Below are 19,898 nucleotides of genomic sequence, written 5' to 3' on the forward strand. Positions count from 1 at the left end.
AAACCCTGTCTTCTACCAAACAAAAGGGGGAAAGTAATTATCTGAGATGAAAAGCCCCCAGCCCTTCACCAGGCCTGCAGAAGACGGCACACATTGATCAGAGTCTGGTACCAGGTCTGGGTAGGAAAAAATGAAGAGCCTGCATCATTAATTTCAATAGACTCTAAAATAATAGGATGCAGTCAGGCGAAAACACGACAAAATTTCATGTTCCTCCATGCCTAAATGAAATGCTCCCAGCGTGCAAATGGGGTAAGGAAATACTCTGCTGCCAGGAAGCAGGGCTTTCGGAGGCACGGGCTTTCTCTTCTTTTCATTGTGATGTTTCAAACCTTCAGAAAAATGAAAGGGCTCTGATAGGAAACATTTACATGCTAAATCTAATTTTAATCAATGCTGTCATTTGGTCACACATACTACAGTTGTTTTAAAGTAATAAATTGTTGCAGACAGAGATTTTCTCACTATCTGCTGAGCTGTCCAGTCCTCTATCCCCTTCTCCAAATACTGCTGCTACTAATGTGATCACCATCCACCTATCCATATATATATATGTATGTATGTATATTATGTGTGTATATATATTTAGATATATTCATACCATTATATGTGCATATTTCCCTATGATGTCATACATCATACAATATCATAAATTTTCTGTTTTATTTATTATTTTTATGTATGTATGCATGTGTGTGTGTGTGTGTGTGTGTGTGTGCACGCACGTGTGTATGTGTGAGATGAGTGTGTATGGATATAGGAACACTCTTGCCATGGTGAGCATGCAGAGGTCAGAGAACAACTTTGGGTGGGGGACAGTTCTCTTCGTTCACATGGGATCCTAGGTTCAAGTGCCAGTAGTCAGGATTGCACAAGGAGGCACTTGAACTGGCTGAGCCACTTTGCCAGCCCAGTCGTTCTGAAGCACACAGCTCAGTGGCAGGCACTGAGCATGTTCACAATAGTGGACCCTCGTCACCACCATCTAGTTCCAGGGGTTTTCATCACATCACGAGGAAACCTCATACCCTTTAACATCCCACCCCCATTCTTTCTACTCCTCCGTCTAAGGCACACAAATCTCCTTTATCCCAATAGGTTAGATTATACTGGATATTTCATATGAGCAAGTCATCCAATATATGACATTTTGTGTCTGACTTAGTTCACTCAGCAGAAAATTTACTAGGTTCATCTATGTATGTAGAAACCCTTATTATTTGTTACATCAAATAATAGTCCGTTTGCTAGCTATACCATATTTTGTTTACATATTCATCTGTTGATAGACGTTTAGGATGTTTCTGTTTCCAGATGTTATAAAAACCTGGCTAGAAATACCCACAGGAAATCATTTGGTGGGTGCATGTTTCCAGTTCTTTGGGACAGGGACTTAGGAGTGGAACTGATGGAAGATCTGACGTGGTATCTCTGGGTTTAGCAATTTGAGGAGTGTATAGACTGTTTGCCAGACTGGTTATTTTGTATTCATGTCATGTGCCATTTTTCCCATCCACCGTGAAATTTTACAGATGCCTCCATCTTGTATTCATCTGTGGTCAGTCATTTTAATAGTAGTTCAGAGTACTACACATGAGTACACCACCATTCTGAACCCAGTGTCTGCTACTGAACATGGCTATGCTGCTTCTGGTTTTCTGGTATTGTGACTAGTAGCACTGTGTTAGTTCCTCACTGCTGTGACAAAACACTCAGACAAAAGGCAGTGGATGGGATGAGTGCAATGGGGGCAGGGCGAGTAGATCTAGCTCAGCAGTCAAGTAGGGATGTAGGCTGACACCGTGGGAAGGAAGAGTGGAAGATCTGAGGTGGCTGGTCACCATTGTCACAGACAAGAAGCAGAGAGCACAGCAGGCTATACGATCTGGTCACATTGCCTCTATGCTAACACACACACCCATCCACTCACAGATACGCACACTAAGACTTTTGGACTCACATGCTCTTGTCCACTCAGACACAGTCACAATCACTGTCAGTCTCACACTCACACTTGCACACACATGCTCACCCTCAATTACTCACTTCATTGACTCACACTTCCTTACATACACTCACATGGCTGTGCACAAATTCTCACACTCATTTTCCTACTCACATGCTGATCTGCTTCTACATACTTCTCTACTCTTACACCCATGTGCTCATTCACACATTCAAAAGCACACATATGCACACTCATAGTCAGTGACAAATTTTCTCTCACAGTTCTACCCACACACACACTCACTCACATCCACACACTCTGATGCTTTGATATTTGTCCACGTACTCACACCAGTCATACTCACCAGCACATAGTTATCATTTCACTGTCACACTCCTCACATGCTAAGACACTCACACATTCGTATACATGACCCATCAATACACATGCTAACAAATGAATTCACACATACAGTAACACGCTAACATGCGTTCACAGTCTTGCACATATTCACACTAATCCTGGTACTCATGCACACTCACCACTTACTAACACAAAAACTCCCACCTACACAACTGCACACGCAAGCACACTTCAATCTTGATTGCTTACACATGCACATTTATACACTCAAGAACACATTCATATGCACCAATCAAATACACACAAAAAAATAGACACGTTTTCACTCAGATGCAGTCAAACAGTCTCATAGGTTCACACCTACACACAGATACACTCATTCTCACACACACACTCATATAGTTTCTCACACCTTCATGTAACTACAATCACAAACACACACACATTCACTAATTCACATGTACACTCACTCTCACATGGTCACACACACACTCATTCACACACAGTCACACACATACTCAAGTATACACATTCACATACCCACTCAAACACACATTTGCACACTCATAGTAACACACTAACTTACATATAATCTCACACACATCAACATTCACATCGAATCATATTCACAGTCTCACAGAGGGTCACCCAGTCACACATTTGATAGCTGTGTATTCTTATCTTAAAAGCTACGTAGAGTCCATGAAAATACAGTGGCAAGGACACTACCTCTTGAAGCTCAAATTTTGATGAGCTCAGAGATGGCAGACAAGCAGATCATGGCATGGTGGGTGTGCAGAGGGAAAGCATCCCAGCTGTAGCTGTACATCCCTGGAGGTTCTGAGACAGACTTCCTAAGGAAGGATGCTGGACAGGAAGGGTCAACCTGTAAGGCAGGGAGTAGTGTGTCTGGGAAGAACAGGACAAAGAATCCTTAGGAGAAGGCACTGTAAGAGGAAATACAGGAAATGAGGTGCGTCTGTCTTTCTTCCTTTCTGGAAACAAAGCATCTACTCCTGGTCTCACATACCCTGTTTGTGAAGTGATAGGGTTGGAGAGGAAGCTGAGACACTCCTCCTGGACTTCTGAGATCTGAATCCAGGTCCCAAAATCTCTCCCTTCATGCCTCAGGGCTGCCATGTGCAGTCCTCTCTGGCTACCACTTGTCCACAAATAAGAGACTAGCAGTGGCTGATTTTATCACTTAGCTTCACATTGGCAAGATCCTGTGATCTGGTTTCCTAATCCAGGGAGGAAGCATAGATGACAGCAGAAGACTAGCCCTCCTCGTGTGACCTCTTTCAACACCCTATTTTCTTTAACCAAAGATCTAGAGGTCAGTACAATCCAGGCAGAAATCCCACCACCCTGCAGAGCCCCCTAAAACACTCCTGTGCTACATTCAGACTTCATTCCACTTAATCAGCTTTTTAAAGATTTTGGATCCAAACAGTCATACTCTGATATCTTCAAGGTTAGAACTCCAGCATATGGATTGGAGATGGACAACGTCTTCCAGACAAGAGCTTCCAGAACATATCTGGCATCATGCTTGGCACACAGCAGGCACTCAGAAAGTGGTACCAAGCAAGACTGATGATGGAGATCATGGCTGTCCATGTTGGAAACCCTTCATCAGGTGAAAAAGCCCCAGATCAGTGCCTAGCAGGCAGTTCCTCTGAAACAGGGAGATCCAGAGTTAAAAAGCCATAAACTCCCCCTGACCAAAAATAATAATAGTAGTAGTAGTAGTAGTAGTAATAATAAGATGGAGCCATTGGCTTCAGAGTGAGAGCCACACAGTGCAGCAGTAGATACTGCTGACTTGAGCATCAACGTTGCTTGGAGATTAATATGTTTGAAAAAGCGGCCCAGTGGAGACAGGTGAGTACTATGTGATGTTATAACAGGAGTAAGCCTCAGGAGAGTATTCAGTAGTAATTTGATTGCAAGCATGAAGACCTGAGTTCAGTTTCCAAAATCCATATGAAAAAGCCAGGTGTGTTGGAGTGTGTTCATAATCCCAACAATGGAGAGGGAGAGACATGTGAATCCCAGGGGTTCACCAGCCTGCAAGCCTGGCCTATTTGAGGAATTCCAAGACAGTGAAAATATCACAACGAAGAAGAAGAAGAAGAAGAAGAAGAAGAAGAAGAAGAAGAAGAAGAAGAAGAAGAAGAAGAAGAAGAAGAAGAAGAAGAAGAAGAAGGACTCTAATTGAAGAAAAGCAACCCAAGATTGTCCTTTGCCCTCTGCACACACAGGTACTCATGAACAGGCGCACCCACACAGAAGTGTATGCATGCACACGCATACACTTGATGTATAAGTCATAAAACCAGAGCCTCCATTTGGCCAGCTGAGCAGATCACTCTGGGTCTTTCCAGTTTTTGACTATGCTGGTGCCGGGGTCTTGGACATCTATCCTTCAAGCATGGATGTGTCAAAAATAAATGACAGTAAATGTTTAAACCCTCATGCAAGAACATCACCTTCTCCTACCTGCTCTTCGATTAATCATGATACCTCTTCTCTCAGACCCTCTGCCTCCTTCCTCCCTAGCATCCTGAGTGGCATTGAAAGTAAAACCCAAAGCAGCACAGAAGTCCCAAGCACTGGCATCCTCTGAGGGTTTGTCTCGTATCTCTCTCTCTCTCTCTCTCTCTCTCTCTCTCTCTCTCTCTCTCTCTCTCTCTCTCTCTCTCTCTCTCTTTCTGCTTTCTCCTCTCTTTCCTACCCCCCACCCCCATCCTTAAATCCTTACAATTCTCACCTCACGTCTGCTTATTGAGTTTCTCCTGACCTCTACCTGACATCTCCAGCCCTTCCTTAATCTTCTCCAATCAGAAGCAGACGGCTTCTTCTCTCCCAGACTAGAATATCTTATCTCTCACAACTTCCCCATTCACATCCTGGACACTCCACTGCCCAGTATTGGGATCATCTTGAAACACATTTTCAGGTCCTCTCAGCTCTCCCCTGCCTTTCTTCTGGACCAGAGAGGACTTCATGCAAGTAACAGCTTGAAGCCGCAGTCAGCAAACAGTTGAATAGTCAGAAAGCATGGCTCATCTCCTCTAGCCACAAGATTTGAATACTTGGCAAGAGTAGCCAGTGTGACTCACAAAACCACAAAAGCCCCATCGCTTTACTTTTCTTGGAACTGGTGTGTGGGTGTGAACACTCAGCAAGACCTCTATAGCTCAGCAGTGCATCCTGAGGGGAGGGAACCAACTGACCTGCATGGGGCAGCTGTTGAAAAGCACTTTCCCATATCTGATACAGCATCCTGGGATGGGGATTGCCGCTGACCACCTTGCCACTGGCCCCTCAACTCAGAAGTGTGTCTTCCTGTAACACTAACATGCTACTGATTACTTCTTTAAAGGCCTTGTCTTCCATCAGAGCCACATTTGGAAGGCTAGGGCTTCAATACAAGAATAAGGAGAGAGTCAGTCCATGGCAAGAGGGTAGGGGTGGGATGGAGGAGTAGAGAAGATGAAGAGAATATAGGAGAAATGAGAGCTAGTGTTGCATGTAGTCTTGCCAAAAAAAAAGACTAGCTAGAGTCTCCACCTGGAGGCAAGATTCCTGCTTTCTCCTTGCCTCCCCCTTCTCTGAAAGTAGATACAGATCTAGCCCCTCTAGGCCTCAGTTTCCCAGTCTGTAAGATTTATAGGATAATATCAGGCTCCCTAAGAGGTCAATATCCCTGAAACTCAAGACCAAGACAAGAATGTTTCAAAAGGCCTTCATGGGTAGAAGAAAGCAGAACAAATAACAGTGGTGGACCAAGTTTGTGCACTGTTCAAAATCTTCAGTAGCTTCTTACTGCCTTCCAGAAATAGCCCACCCTTTACCACAGAGTTCCGGTTCTGATAACCATCAGTTTTCCATGTCTTTCTCTCCAACTCTGAAACAGTTCAAGTTTAACCCCTCTCTGAAGGACACCCTAGTGACTCAGCAAGATCATGAGTGAGAGAAGACATCTCCTGTAGACATCAGGAACATCATGTCCATTTGTCTCTACTTCATTCCCAAACAAGAACTTGGGAAGTGTTGAGCTAGAGACACAATCCTGAGGCTGACTCATTTCTTTGCATGTTTGATCAAGAGAAGGCTGTTTCCACGGTGTGGCCCACTGAAGCTCACCCATAACTCAACCACACCACAGCCACAGAAGAGCACCTACCATCAAGAGACCTAGGGTGGAAGGGCAGGAGATGCCAAGAAAAGGTGGCTTCATTGAATCTAAAGGAAGAGGGAGGCTCTGAGAAGCGTTAAGAGGAATTTCTGCCTGGCTGAACTAGGGGTGGTGGAGGACTTGGCCAAGGAACAAGTGGAGCAGCATTTCTAGCAAAATCTTAGGGGAGAGATAAATGCTAATACACTTGAACTGTTTCAGAGTTGGAGAGAAAGACATGGAAAACTGATGGTTATCAGAACCGGAACTCTGTGGTAAAGGGTGGGCTATTTCTGGAAGGCAGTAAGAAGCTACTGAAGATTTTGAACAGTGCACAAACTTGGTCCAGCTTGCTCTGTTTGCTCCTTTGTGTTTTGAGGGGCTGGAAACTGGACCCCAGGTATAGAAGATAGACCATGGTCTTGTTCATCAACTGCCTTCATGAGCTCTTCCTGCTTCATCTCTCATCTTTAATGTACTTTTGTTTGAGGTACTAGTTAGTGCACAGTTCCACCAAGCCCCCAAGGCACACATATAACTAAGTTGCAACCACTGTTTTGCAGAATCAAACAAGGAACAAAAATTATCTCATTCTAGGAACCTATTATAACCATGATACTTAACCATGATGGAGAAGGCGGCATGAAATAAAACAGCAAACAAAGCTAAAAGTGGGCACAGGGTTTTAAAAAAAATTAACTAAAATGCTGGCAATTTGAATGCAGCAATGTAGAAAATATCTGAGAATCAAGGAGACTCTCAAGATTTCTTTTGGATAATTCCCTTAATGGCATGCATCTGTCCTACCAAACTAGGTCAGCCAAAATTCAAATACTGAAGCCAGAACTCCTAGTATCTATAAACGAGACTATATTTGAGGATACCATCTTTAAAGAGGTAATTATATTGAAATAAAGCTGTAGATCTAAGTCCTAATTCATTAGGGCTGGTGTTTTTATGAGACAGAGGCAACATCTGTAGAGACATCAAAAGACCACCGACCATCTCTGAACCCATCATACAGGCTTCAGAATAAACCATCCTTGCAACTCCTGGACCTCAGACTCGCAGTCTCCAAAGAAATGAGAAAATAAAGTTCTGCCATTTAAGCCTTTCAGTCTTCGGAATTTTGTTGTGGGAGCTTGAGCAAGCTAGCAGAATGTGGGAATAAAAAACAAACAAACAAATAGGAGATGGCTTAGAAATGGCTCAGTCGGTGAACTATTTGCCTCACACACAGAAGGGAAGGGAAGGGAGGGGAGGGGAAAGGAGGGGAAGGAAAGGGTCAGTTTATCCAGAAAAGGAGAAGCTAAAATCCAGCTGCTTTGAAGGCTTCTGTGGAGGGGGTGACAGGTATGCAGAGAATATATAAATTCTAACTATGCAATGAATTTTCACCAACTCACCCGGTCATCATCTGATTTTCTCACCCAGTCAGGTTAGTCTCAAAGGGTAACAACTCACCACTGTGTTCACACTCATCTCTTCGAAGGTTAATCCTCTGTTCATATACTGAGGAGCCAATTAGTAAGATGTCTATTTGTCTGATACTTGCCAGGACCCCTTGTCTTTCTTGTCAATTCATAAAGCCTCTCAGTGGCATGTTAATTTGAAATGTGGCATCATGTGTGACAGCCTGTAGCATCAGGGTCTCCTAGTCTCAGCATGATTGATATTTTGCCAGATGGTCCTTTGCTACGGCATTGCCCCTCTCACATTAGGGATGTTCACACAGCTCAATGTGACATCCCAAAGTGTCTTCAGAAATTGGCAGATGTCCCAGGAGAGAAGGAACACATTCTTCAGCTGATAATTATTGGTCTAGGGATTATCAAGGGAGGTCCTGACTTATTGGTCTCTAAATCCATCGTTAGAAATGTATCCTTTACAATAAAATCCATCTTCTTTCCCTTGTAGGCCTTAGATTTGAAAGGTTTTCCTAAAGATCATCCACACTCCTAGACTGTAAATTATGTGTGTCTGTGTTGTCTTCTGTTGTCTTTATTGCTTCACATTAAATCAGCCTCAGCATTAGTTAAAACAGGAATGGAGTTATACTCTGATCTAGATAGTTAACCCATCCTTCACGCTACCTGCATGTAACTGAAACCTTGCTGGTTGATGTGTGATGACTTGTGTCAAGCATCAAATTCTTATGTACTCCTGGATGTCTCTGACCCTCTGCACTGTACCACTGAAACACAGTTCTTTTAGACTTCAGAATGTATCTTATTGTATCTTAAATGTATCACATTTCCCATGTAGCCAAAGCTGATCTTGAACTACTGACACTCCTGCCCTCACCTACTGAATGTTGGGGTCACAGAAGAATGCTGGGGTCACAGGTAAATGCTGGGGTCACAGGTGAATGCTGGGATCACAGGTGAATGCTGGGATCACAGGTGAATGCTGGAGTCACAGGTGAATGCTGGGATCACAGGTGAATGCTGGGATCACAGGTGAATGCTGGAGTCACAGGTGAATGCTGGGATCACAGGTGAATGCTGGGATCACAGGTGAATGCTGGGATCACAGGTGAATGCTGGGATCACAGGTGAATGCTGGGATCACAGGTGAATGCTGGGGTCACAGGTGAATGCTGGGGTCACAGGTGAATGCTGGGATCACAGGTGAATGCTGGGGTCACAGGTGAATCTTGTACCACCACATACACTGGCTTTATGCTGTGATCAGGCTTGAACTTCATGTTGGTCATTGAACTATACCAAATAAGCTACATCCCCAGCTATATCTTTCTGTGTAAGAGACAAATACCTTTTAAAAAGTTGACCGGCCGCTCCCTTCCCAGAGACAGTCTCATCTTCTTGTGCAGTGCCAGCTTTGTCCAGTAGACAACATGGTGAAGGTCAGTATGAACTGATTTGGCCATGTTGGGCGCCTGGATACCAGGGCTGCCTTCCTCTCTGCACTTGGCAAAGTGGAGATTTTTGCCATCAATGACCCCTTCATTGACCTCAACTACATGGTCTACATATTGACTCCGGTATGACTCCCCCCATGGCAAATTCAAAGGCACAATCAAGGCCGAGAATGGGAAGCTTGTCATCAATGGGAAGCCCATCACCATCTTCCAGGAATGAGATCCTGCTAATATCCAATGGGGTGATGTTCATGCTGAGTATGGCATGGAGTCTGCTGACATCTTCACCACCATGGAGAAGGCCAGGGCCCACTTGAAGGGTAGGGTCAAAAGGGTCATTATCTCTGCCCCTTCTGTCAATGCCCCCATGTTTGTGATGGGTGTGAACCATAAGAAACCTTACAACTCACTCAAGATTGTCAGCAATGAACCCTGCACCACTAACTGCTTAGCCACCCCGCCCCCGGCCAAGGTCATTCATGACAACTTTGGCATAGTGGAAGGGTTCATGACCATGGCCCATGCCATCACTGCCACTCAGAAGACTGTGGATGGCCCATCTGGAAAGCTGTGGTGTGATGGCTGTGGGACTGCCCAGAACATCATCCCTGCATCCACTGGTGCTGCCAAGGCTGTGGGCAAGGTCATCCCAGAGCTGAACGGGAAACTCACTGGCATGGCCTTTCATTTTCCTACCCCAAATGTATCTGTTGTGGATCGGACATGCCACCTGAAGAAACCTGCCATGTATGATTACATCAAGAAGGTGATGAAGCAGGCATCTGAGGGCCCACTGAAGGGCATACTGGGCTACACTGAGGACCAGGTTGTCTCCTGCAACTTCAACAGCAACTCCCACTCTTCCACCTTTGATGCTAAGGCTGGCATTGCTCTCAATGACAACTTTGTAAAGCTCAATTCCTGGTATGACAATGAATACAGCTACAGCAACAAGGTGGTAGACCTCATGTCCTACATGGCCTCCAAGGAATAAGAAAGCCTGGACCACCCACCCCAGCAAGGACACTGAAAGCAAGAGAGAGGCCTTCTGTTTTGGAGGAGTCCCTGTCCCAACTCTGCCCCCAACACTGAGCATCTCCCTCACAATTTCCATCCCAGACCCACATAATAACAGGAGGCACTTAGGGGGCCCTCCCTACTCTCTTGAATACCATCAGTAAAGTTCACTGCACCCAAAAAAAAATAAAAATAAAAAGTTGAGCCACCAGCACATGCCTTTGATCCCAGGACTTGGTGGATAGAGGCAAGTGAGTCTCCACTATATAGACTAGCCTGGTCTACATAATGAGTTCCAGACCAGACCAGCCAAAGCTGTATAGTGAGACTGCCTCAAATGAAAGACCTGTTTCATTTCAGCTGTTTATGAATCTTTATATTTATTCATCTCAGAATAATCTATCAAGCTTCTCACCTGATCCATCTGGAATGCACATTCGGTTTCACCAAATTTATAAATTACTCTGAAAGAATTTGACATCTTTACAATGTTAATGATATTCCATCATGAACATGGAATATCTCCCCATTTATTCAAAACTTCCCTTATGTCCTTTAATTGAATTTAATTTTTTCTTCCCCAGAGAGCTCCTTGACAAATTGATTCCTGTGAACAGTGTCTTACATTCTATTATGTTTCATGATTGGCATCTGCTGGCTAGAAGACACACAATGGGTTCCATAATTGCTTTTGTGTGTGGCCATCATGTGGAAACATCTTATTAGTGCTCACAGAGGGTTTACTGGTGTGCCTGGCTCTCTCTGTGGTTGACCCTGGCACTGGTATGTAAGAATAACTTTATCTCTTCCTTCCAGCCCTTACACCTCTGTAGGTGTCCACAAAAGCTGCCTTTATAAAGTTTCTTAGACTGATGGTTTAAAAAGAACTTTATTCTCTGGCAGTTCTGTAGACTGAACGTGTGTGTGTGTGTGTGTGTGTACATCGATCTGTGTCTTAATTTCTTCTTACACAGATATTTTTAAGGGACAACATGTAACACAACTGTTTTTTTAAGGAGCTTGTCTTCAAATCTAGTCATATTTTGAGGTTATTGTGGTTGAGACTTGTGCACATAAATCAGGGACCCAGTTCATCCATTACTGTCTCTCACTGCTTTTCCACAGGTAGAAGGAACTAGACTGGAAGCTGTTAATTGTATCTGAATCTGGGTTCTCCAGGATGATGAGATACAGAGACACTGTTCTATGTTTTGCAGTGCAGACTGGGGATCACAGCTTCTCACTTCATGCTCACAGACTCAGCTCTTCTGATGATGATGCCACTGTGTCAAGGAATGAAGACACAAGGGACCAACTGAAATGAGCTTTAAACAACATCACTATGTTAGCCCTGGGATTAAGGGTAGCCAGGAACCAATAAAACAGAATTGGTTGAGGAAAACCAAATCAGTCCCTAAAATCATTAAGGTTGTTAGATGTGTTTGGAGTAGGGCTGGGCCTGAATGTCCTTCCTTCTGAGCTGGGGAGGGCTCCTATAATAAATTTCAAAGATGTCATGAATAACCCTAGGATCTATCAACATGAGATTGAATGAATAATAATGATGTTGCCCCACAGGGAATGACCAGACACCATGAAAAATAACTGGACAAGAGAACCCACATGTAAAATACCATGTTCAAGGAAAAGAGCAAAGCGGAGGAAAATCAGGTCATCCTCATGATTTAACAGAAGATAGTTTCAAATGCCACAAAGCAATACTTGTAGGCATATACGTGCTGGTGAAATGGTAGGTTGGGAGATGAAGAGGGATGATAAAGGCCTTCTTCAAGGATTTGCCACCTGATGATGTGGCTATGTGAAGGAGAATGAAATAGGAAAGGGAGTCACAGGAATTACTGGAACACTAGAGATACTGAGTGTCAGGTAGATTGGGTCACCCACCTAGCACATTCTTTAGGTCTTGTTTATTTTAAATTTGTTTCCTCATAATGTTTTGTGAGTTTATATCCTAAACTAGGAAGAGCAATCATAGATTCCTCATGTGTTAATGATGTTGCCTTCCCCTACTGAGATATGAGGATGTTCTAACTTGAAGCTAGCTGATACCCAGAAAGTGGACATCCGTGACATTTATTGTTTTATTATAATGCTGTTTGGGGTGTGTTAATTACAAGAGAATTATCTGAGTGTTGTTGAGCAAGGCAGGGAATGTGTAAGCGGTATTTCTCTAACTCTTGTGGCCTCCTATGTCCTGAAGACCCACCTTTAGTTTCAAGCTGCAAAGCCTCAGGAGGACAGCCCAAACCAGGAAGATCCAGGTTCTGACTTGGTAGGCAAGACTGACTGTATAATTGTGTTTCTCCTGTAGCCTAGGCAAGCCATTCCTTACCAACTCATCACCTCATTCAATTAAATCAACTTGCCTAAAGGGAACAACTCCCGGGGAGGGGGGTGGCTAAGAAAATAGATTTTTAGGCTTCCCTACAAACCTCCAGAAATCAGTCAAGAATAAAGATGTGATATTTCATAGAAGAAGAAGGAGGCAGAAGAGGCAGAGGAGGAGGGGGAGGGAGAGGGGAGGGGAGGAAGAGAGGGAGAAGGAGAAGGAGGAGGAGGAGAAGAAGAAGAAAGAGGAGGAGGAGGAAGGAGGAGGAAATAGGAGGAGGAGGAGGAGGAAGGAAGGAAGGAAGGAAGGAAGGAAGAGAGAGAGAGAGAGAGAGAGAGAGAGAAAGAAAGAAAGAAAGAAAGAAAGAAAGAAAGAAAGAAAGAAAGAAAGAAAGAAAGAAAGAAAGAAAGAAAGAAAGAAAGAAAGAAAGAAAGAAAGAAAGAAAGCATCTCCTCTGGGCAGCTGATAAGATGAGGATGAAAGTGAACTTCAAAGTAGCTAGTAAGACACTGCTCCTGATTGGATGTTCCATGTAAGAACCATGCTCCTTGTGGTCACAGTGGGATCCAGATGGGAAGAGATGGACACTGGGTGAAAGCAATAGGTTCTCATAATGCAGATAGCACTCCCGCCTCTCCCCACCCCGGTGCTAGTGTGTAAAGCTCTGCTGGTGCAGAATAACAGGCTTTTCCTCAAATGGGTTTTAAAATTGGTCACTCTCAGAGAGAGAGGAAGGGAATTAGTGACAGAAATAAAGACAATCCCTTGATTGAGGAAAGTGTCTCTTCCTTCTGAATGGTTGTTAGCAGCTCAGCTCATGAATAGGGTAGGGAGACACAGGACCAGGTTAGAAAGCAGTTCCCCAAAGCTCCATTTATCTTCCCAACTCCTTGAGGGGTGAAGAAAAGGAGAAGATACGGCTATGCTTTCCTGTGAATCACACATTAATAACCAAGGATGTTCTCCCTGAAAAGACTGGAGAGAATTATTATTTCGTTTGGGGGTATTTTTATATCTTAAAAAGCCATTTACTAAGTCACAATTTAAGAGCAAAGAACATAAAGCAGAGATGATTTTATTCTCAGGAGCTCCCCAGAGACATCCTTTCCCTGATCAGGTAGGAAAGCTGAGGTCTGTTGCGGCCTGCCCGCAGCCCACAACACGAACGGTTCAACTGAGAATGGCAGTTCGAACTGAAAAGAGAGGAATCTAGACGGGGCGGAAGAAAGAATGGAGCCAAGACAACAAACGTTCTGATCAAGGCTCAATTTTACTATTTCCAGACACTCAGTTATAAAGGAAGGGGGAGGGAACCCAATATCCCGCCAAGTAACTCAGGGTCCAGTAGCAGGACGAACACGTGTGTGCCTCCAGGCAGCAAAGGCAGGTTTCAGCAGTAGGCGTGGCAGGACGAATGAGCAGGTAGCTCCACCCTTGAGCAAGCAGGTTCCAGGCTGGGGAAAGAGAGGCCACAGAGGTCTTGATGGAAAGTAGTGGAGTCAAAATGATAGCAAGAACATCTTTGGAGAGTAGCAAGAACCCAGTGACACTCAGGGATTAACATCTTGAAGGACTGAGTCTGGGTTGGCCCAGACAATCAGTGGAACAGTATGGATAAAAAGAATGATAACCTAGACATCATCCTATTTAGCACCTGGAGTCGGGTCACTCGAGGTAATGAGAAGAGAGTGAGATCTAGGAAACAGAAGCCAGTGGCCCCAGAGCACGCAGCCAAGACAAGCTCCTTAGTCTCTGAAACTGAGTTTTCTCAGCACTGGACCAGCATGGACTTCCCCCAGAAGCTGAACCTGAGGCAAGTCAGCAAGTACTGCTTACAAGAGAGAATGCCCAAGAAGGAATGCCAGGGCAAAGGCAACATGTGGATTGGCTCAGTGCCAGTGGCCTGATAACAAGGGAAGCTGTAGGACCCCTGGCAAGCCAACATGTTTCTACATTCCACCTCTTGTTGGAAGTGAATAAATATTCACCTTTCAATCAGCTCGAAGTGTAAATATTTTTAACTCCTGAATACTGAGGAAACAGGAAACATCTTACACAAACACAGAGACATTAACCTGCCTACAAAGACCATCCCTCCATCATCTTTACAGCTTTAGATGTCCTGATACATATCCCTCTCCTGATGACTCCAGTCCTAGGCACACCCTTCATCTAGACCATCAAACCCACATGAAACATCCCACCACGCAGCCCCTTGCTCTCCAATGGGCAAGATAACATCTCAATAGATTTGAGTACTAAAGTGCTCTTCCTCACTTAGTGTTCTGTGGCACTGAAGAGACCAATGACCGCAGCAACTCTTCCAGAGGAAAGCATTTAACTGGGCTGGCTTGCAGCTACCGAGGTTTATTCCATTGTCATCATGGCAGGAAGCATGGTGACGTGCAGGCATACACAGTGCTGGTTAAGTAGCTTGAGGGTTCTACATCTGCATCTCTGGGCAGCAGGAGGAGAGAGAGAAAGACTAGACCTGGCTTGAGCCCCAAACCCACCCCTAGTTATTGCCCGCGCTTTTGTCCCCCCTGGTAAGAACACGCTCAGGGCAACCGGAATCTTCTGCAGCACAAGCTTTATTGCTTACCCCATCAGGAGCCAGTGGAGAAGAGAGCCAGAGAGAGTGAGAGAGCGAGCCAGAGAGAGAGAGAGAGATAGAGAGAACCCCAGAATGGCGGAAACCCGTCCCTTTTATGGAGGACTGTCCTCCACCTAGGACGTGTCGCTCCCTGATTGGCTGCAGCCCATCGGCCGGAGTTGTCGTCACGGGGAAGGCAGAGCACATGGGGTGGGAAACTATCCCGGAGCATGCACAGATGGTTTGATTACACGGGTGCCAGTGCCATCAGCGCCATCTTGTAATGGCGAATGTGAGGGCGGCTCCTTACACCTAGTGACATTTTTCCCACCAAGGCCACACCTACTCCAACAAGACCACACTTTCTAATTCCTCTCAGGTAGTCCCAGTCCATAATGACCAAATGTATGTAAATATATGAGCCTATGGGGGCCATTCCTATTCAAACTGCACACACACACACACACTCGCCCTCACCTATACTTCCCCCGATCCTGGCCATTCTAATAGAAGCACAAAGAAAAAAAAAAGGACAACAACAACAAAAACAGTGAGCCTGGGGGTGGGTTCCGAATCAGACAGAACTGGGCTCAATCCCTGCTCTTGCCTTTAGCTGTCTGAGTGAATTCAGACAAAGAGCTAAGTTGTCTCAGTCCTGCTTTGCCACGGTGAAGCTGCAGTGATAGTTAAGCTCCTGCTTTGTAGGGTGGCTGGGGAGTTTAGGAGAAGAACACACTGCTAGGTGGATTCCACAAAGAATCAACTGGGCTGCCTGCCCAGGAGAGGGATAGGTGATGAGTCTCGGGAACTCTAAAAATGTCAACTAATAGTACAGAGTACAAGCAGTTGTTAAAAGTCTGCCTGGGAGTTTGCAGGATGGCGCAGCAGGGAGAAGTACCTCCTTCCAGGCCTGACCACCTGAGTTCGATATCTGGGATATCAAGCATGGTAGAAGGAGAGAAACGGTCCCTCTGGGGTATAGTGCGAAGATGCTGCACTTGCTTCACATACACAACGCCCTGTGCTCCGTCTTAACTACTGCCGAGAAAAGAAAAGGTTGGGGCAGATAAATACTACATGTTGTTTGCTTGGCTGTTTTTCTGTTTTGATAAACACCACAAACCAAAGCAACTTAGGAGAGGAAAGTGTTTGTTTCAGCTTGCACTTGCAAGTCCATCTCTGAAGGAAGTCAAGGCTGAAACTGAAGCAGAAATGACAGAAAAGTATTGTTTAATGGCTCACTTTCTCATTCACTCTGGTTCAGCTTTCTTATACATTCTGGGCCTACCTGCCTAGAGGATGGCGTTGCCCATTTTGGCTGGTCCTTCCTATGTCAATCATCAATCAAGACAACTCCTCACATTGGTCCTAGGTCAATCTGATCTGGGGACTCCTTCAGCTAAGACTCCCTCACGGGCTCTGTACTATGTCAAGTTGACAGCTGAGGCTATATAGGACACTGGCACTCCAAATAATGTAAGGGATCACCTGAAAGCAGTAGAGGAATCAGGGAGGATCAATGAATAGAGGAAGGGAGTAAGAAAGAGTAAGAAAAGAGAGTCATTTATAACATGGATAGGACCAAAGCTAATACATGAAGGTCTGTACACATCACAACTGTATAAATTAGAAGGAACTAATAATTATAATTTTAAAAGAAAATGATTAGCAAAGAACAAAAGCCTTTGTACCTAGCAGACTTATTTGGAACTCCAGTGCTGAGCAAAAGTCCTCTCATCCATCAGTAAGTATAAGAAGATTTATGTCCAACCTGTTGCCACCAAGTGAAATTTCCAATGCCAGGAATGGGTTACAACTAATTGAGCTGTCAACTAAGGAGGCCACATGGAAACCCCAAAATAAATGAAGCCATTGACGAGGCTATTAGTTGTTCTCCTCAAACTGATGGTAAGGCCCTAGTGCTGAAGACAACACCTACGTATTTCATTGAACATGGAAAAGTTCAGCTGGTGGTGAACTAGGGTTTTCACCCACACTGACTAGCATTCATAGTCCTCGAAGGTGTCTGAACACTACCAGAGGAGAAAGGTAAACACAAACTAGATATAAACCCCTCAATCTACAATGGTGGCCTACACTATATGCTGGGTAAGTAATGGCACAAATGTTTAAGAGTAACTAACCACGCTCTGGTTGGACTTAAGGCCTGTTCCATAACACATAACCCATACCTGGCACTGCTCTGGTGGTCAAGAACCCTGGGACTAGATAGGCCATGGAGCTGGGGTAAAACCAAATACTATTGTTTGCTTTTTTAAAAATTATAAATTAGAAATACATGACTCCCAACAACATTCTGCTATACTTGTAGATCAGTGTCTTGCTCAGCCATCCTCAGAGAAGGTTTCTTCTGCAGTAATGGGAACACATACAGAGACTCACCAGTGGACAATGTGCAGAAGATGAGAGACCTTGAAACATGGAGTCCTAGATGGGAGATCTCCATCAAACTTCTCCCCACAGGATTAGGGGAGAAAGACTGTAACAGACATCGGGGGATGTAAGACACCAAAAAAACAATGTCTTCCAGACACAACAGGTCTGACACATGTATAAACTCACAGGGACCATGATAGCATGTCCAGGGTCTACACAGATCCAAGCTAGCTGGGTCTCAGTGCTGAGAAAGTGGAGTGGACACCATCTCCTCATTCCTAACCAAGAAGCTAAAACCCAACTGAAGACCGCTTGTAAAGGAAAAATTCGTTTTCTCCCATTAAGGCTCACGGGGTTTATGTAGTAGTTTGAACGCAATTGGCCCTCATGGGCTCATAGGCAATGGCACAATTAGGAGGTGTGGCCTTGTTGGAAGAAATGTGTCACTGCAACGGGCTTTCAAGTTTCAGATTTCCAAGCCAAGCCCAGTGTTGCTCTCTCTTCCTACTGCCTGTGGATCCAGACATATAACTCTCAGCTACCTCCCCAGCACCATGTCTACCTGCATGCCACCATGCTTCCTGCCATGATGATAATAGATTAAACCTTTGAACTGCAAGCCACCCCCAGTTAAATGTTTTCCTTCATCAGTATTGCTGAGATCATGGTGTCTCGCATAAACCACACTTAAAGGTAGGCTTCAGGCACAGAAATAGATGACAATCACAAAATGAACTCAGTGACATTTCTCCAGATTTCCTGCCTCATATTGCTTTGTCTGGGGCATTTTAATCTTACTGGGGTTTTGTTTTTGTATATTATGGTTTCCAACGTTATGCTTTTATGTGTCTTGTTTTTATGTATATATGTGTTTCTTGTGCTTTTTGTTGTTATTTGTTTTATTCTGGTCTTTTTGCCTGTTTGCTTTCTAAATAGAAATCATGAAGTTAGGTGGGTGGGGAGGTGGAAAGGATCTGGGAGATGAGGGAGAGGAAACCCTGATCAGAATATATTGCATGAAAAAAAATTTACCAGTTATAAAAAGGATTCATGTCCAAAATATGTTGGCTTAAGTGAGTGACCAAGATGTTCTCCCTCAATCTTTGCCCCTTGCCACCTGCAGCAGGCCGGAGAGCTGGCCCTCTGGTGGCAGCACTCGGGAGAAAGGTTTCCACACCTTGCCTGGGCAACACAGTAGAACTGGTCCTGGTGGCATGGCTGCAGGGGAGCCTGCCCCAGAGGACATGAGAGCAGGGGAAGTGGTCTTAACCCTTGCCGATTGCAGCATTGAGTGAATAAGCTGGGGCAGGCTGGAGAGCTCACCCTGATGGTGTGGGTACTGGAGAGCTGGCAGTCTGATCAACTCAGCTACCACCCAGACCCAAATTGACCCAAGTTCCTATTGAGAATAAACAGAAGGCTGTCTGAACCTTACACTGTGGGTCTGGCTTTCCAGGTCTCCAGCCACCCCAGCAGCAGGGCAATAGACTAAGAGGGAAGACCCCATACAAACCTGAGGCAGCATTCAAACCCAGTGCCTTTATCGAAGACTAAGTGTGACTCAATCTCCCTACCCCACTCTCTTACCCTCATCTAAGCCTGGGCTTGTCTCCACACTGACCTGACTGCAGTGACAGCTCCAGCCCCACCCATGCCTCACTACCCCTCACCCCACACATCTTCACACACTGCCGTAAATCTTCTTTGTTCCCCTGAAGCTAGAATAGCCAGTTCTAGCTGGGCAGACCTCATGCCACAGGAAAGCCGGAATCCTCTGCCCACCATTTCTAGGATCTGCAGGGGTGGCTGCTACTCATTAGGGAGGAGATGGCTCACAGTGTGCTCAGCATTTACTATCAACTCACAGCCTCCAGCACCCTGACTAGCTGTTCCCTTCAGAAACAGGACCTCTGTCATTACCAGATCCTCACAAGGTTCTCCACTTACACAGCACATCTGGAGTTTCTAGGCAACAAGGACCAAATGTCTACACCCTGAAATTTAGAGATGGTAACCCCTCAGGCTGTAATCCAGGGAAGGACAAATTTCTATAAAGAACCTGATCATAACAACGTGGGGTTTGGTGGACCACACCAAGTATCTGCCCAGTATTTTATTTTGCTTTCACAGGGTTCTTTGAAGATAGAGAAAACACTTAGTCCAGAA

General features: G+C 44.8%; 1 pseudogene; it reads left to right on the forward strand.

Annotated features, from left to right (window-relative positions):
* The first annotated feature begins 9,351 nt into the window (after positions 1 to 9,351).
* LOC110293570 (glyceraldehyde-3-phosphate dehydrogenase pseudogene) lies at positions 9,352 to 10,369 on the forward strand (annotated as a pseudogene).
* The last annotated feature ends 9,529 nt before the right edge of the window (positions 10,370 to 19,898 follow it).

This window comes from Mus caroli, unplaced genomic scaffold (genome assembly GCF_978045245.1).
Source record: "Mus caroli unplaced genomic scaffold, Mus_caroli_1 scaffold_6, whole genome shotgun sequence".
Lineage (NCBI taxonomy): Eukaryota > Metazoa > Chordata > Mammalia > Rodentia > Muridae > Mus > Mus caroli.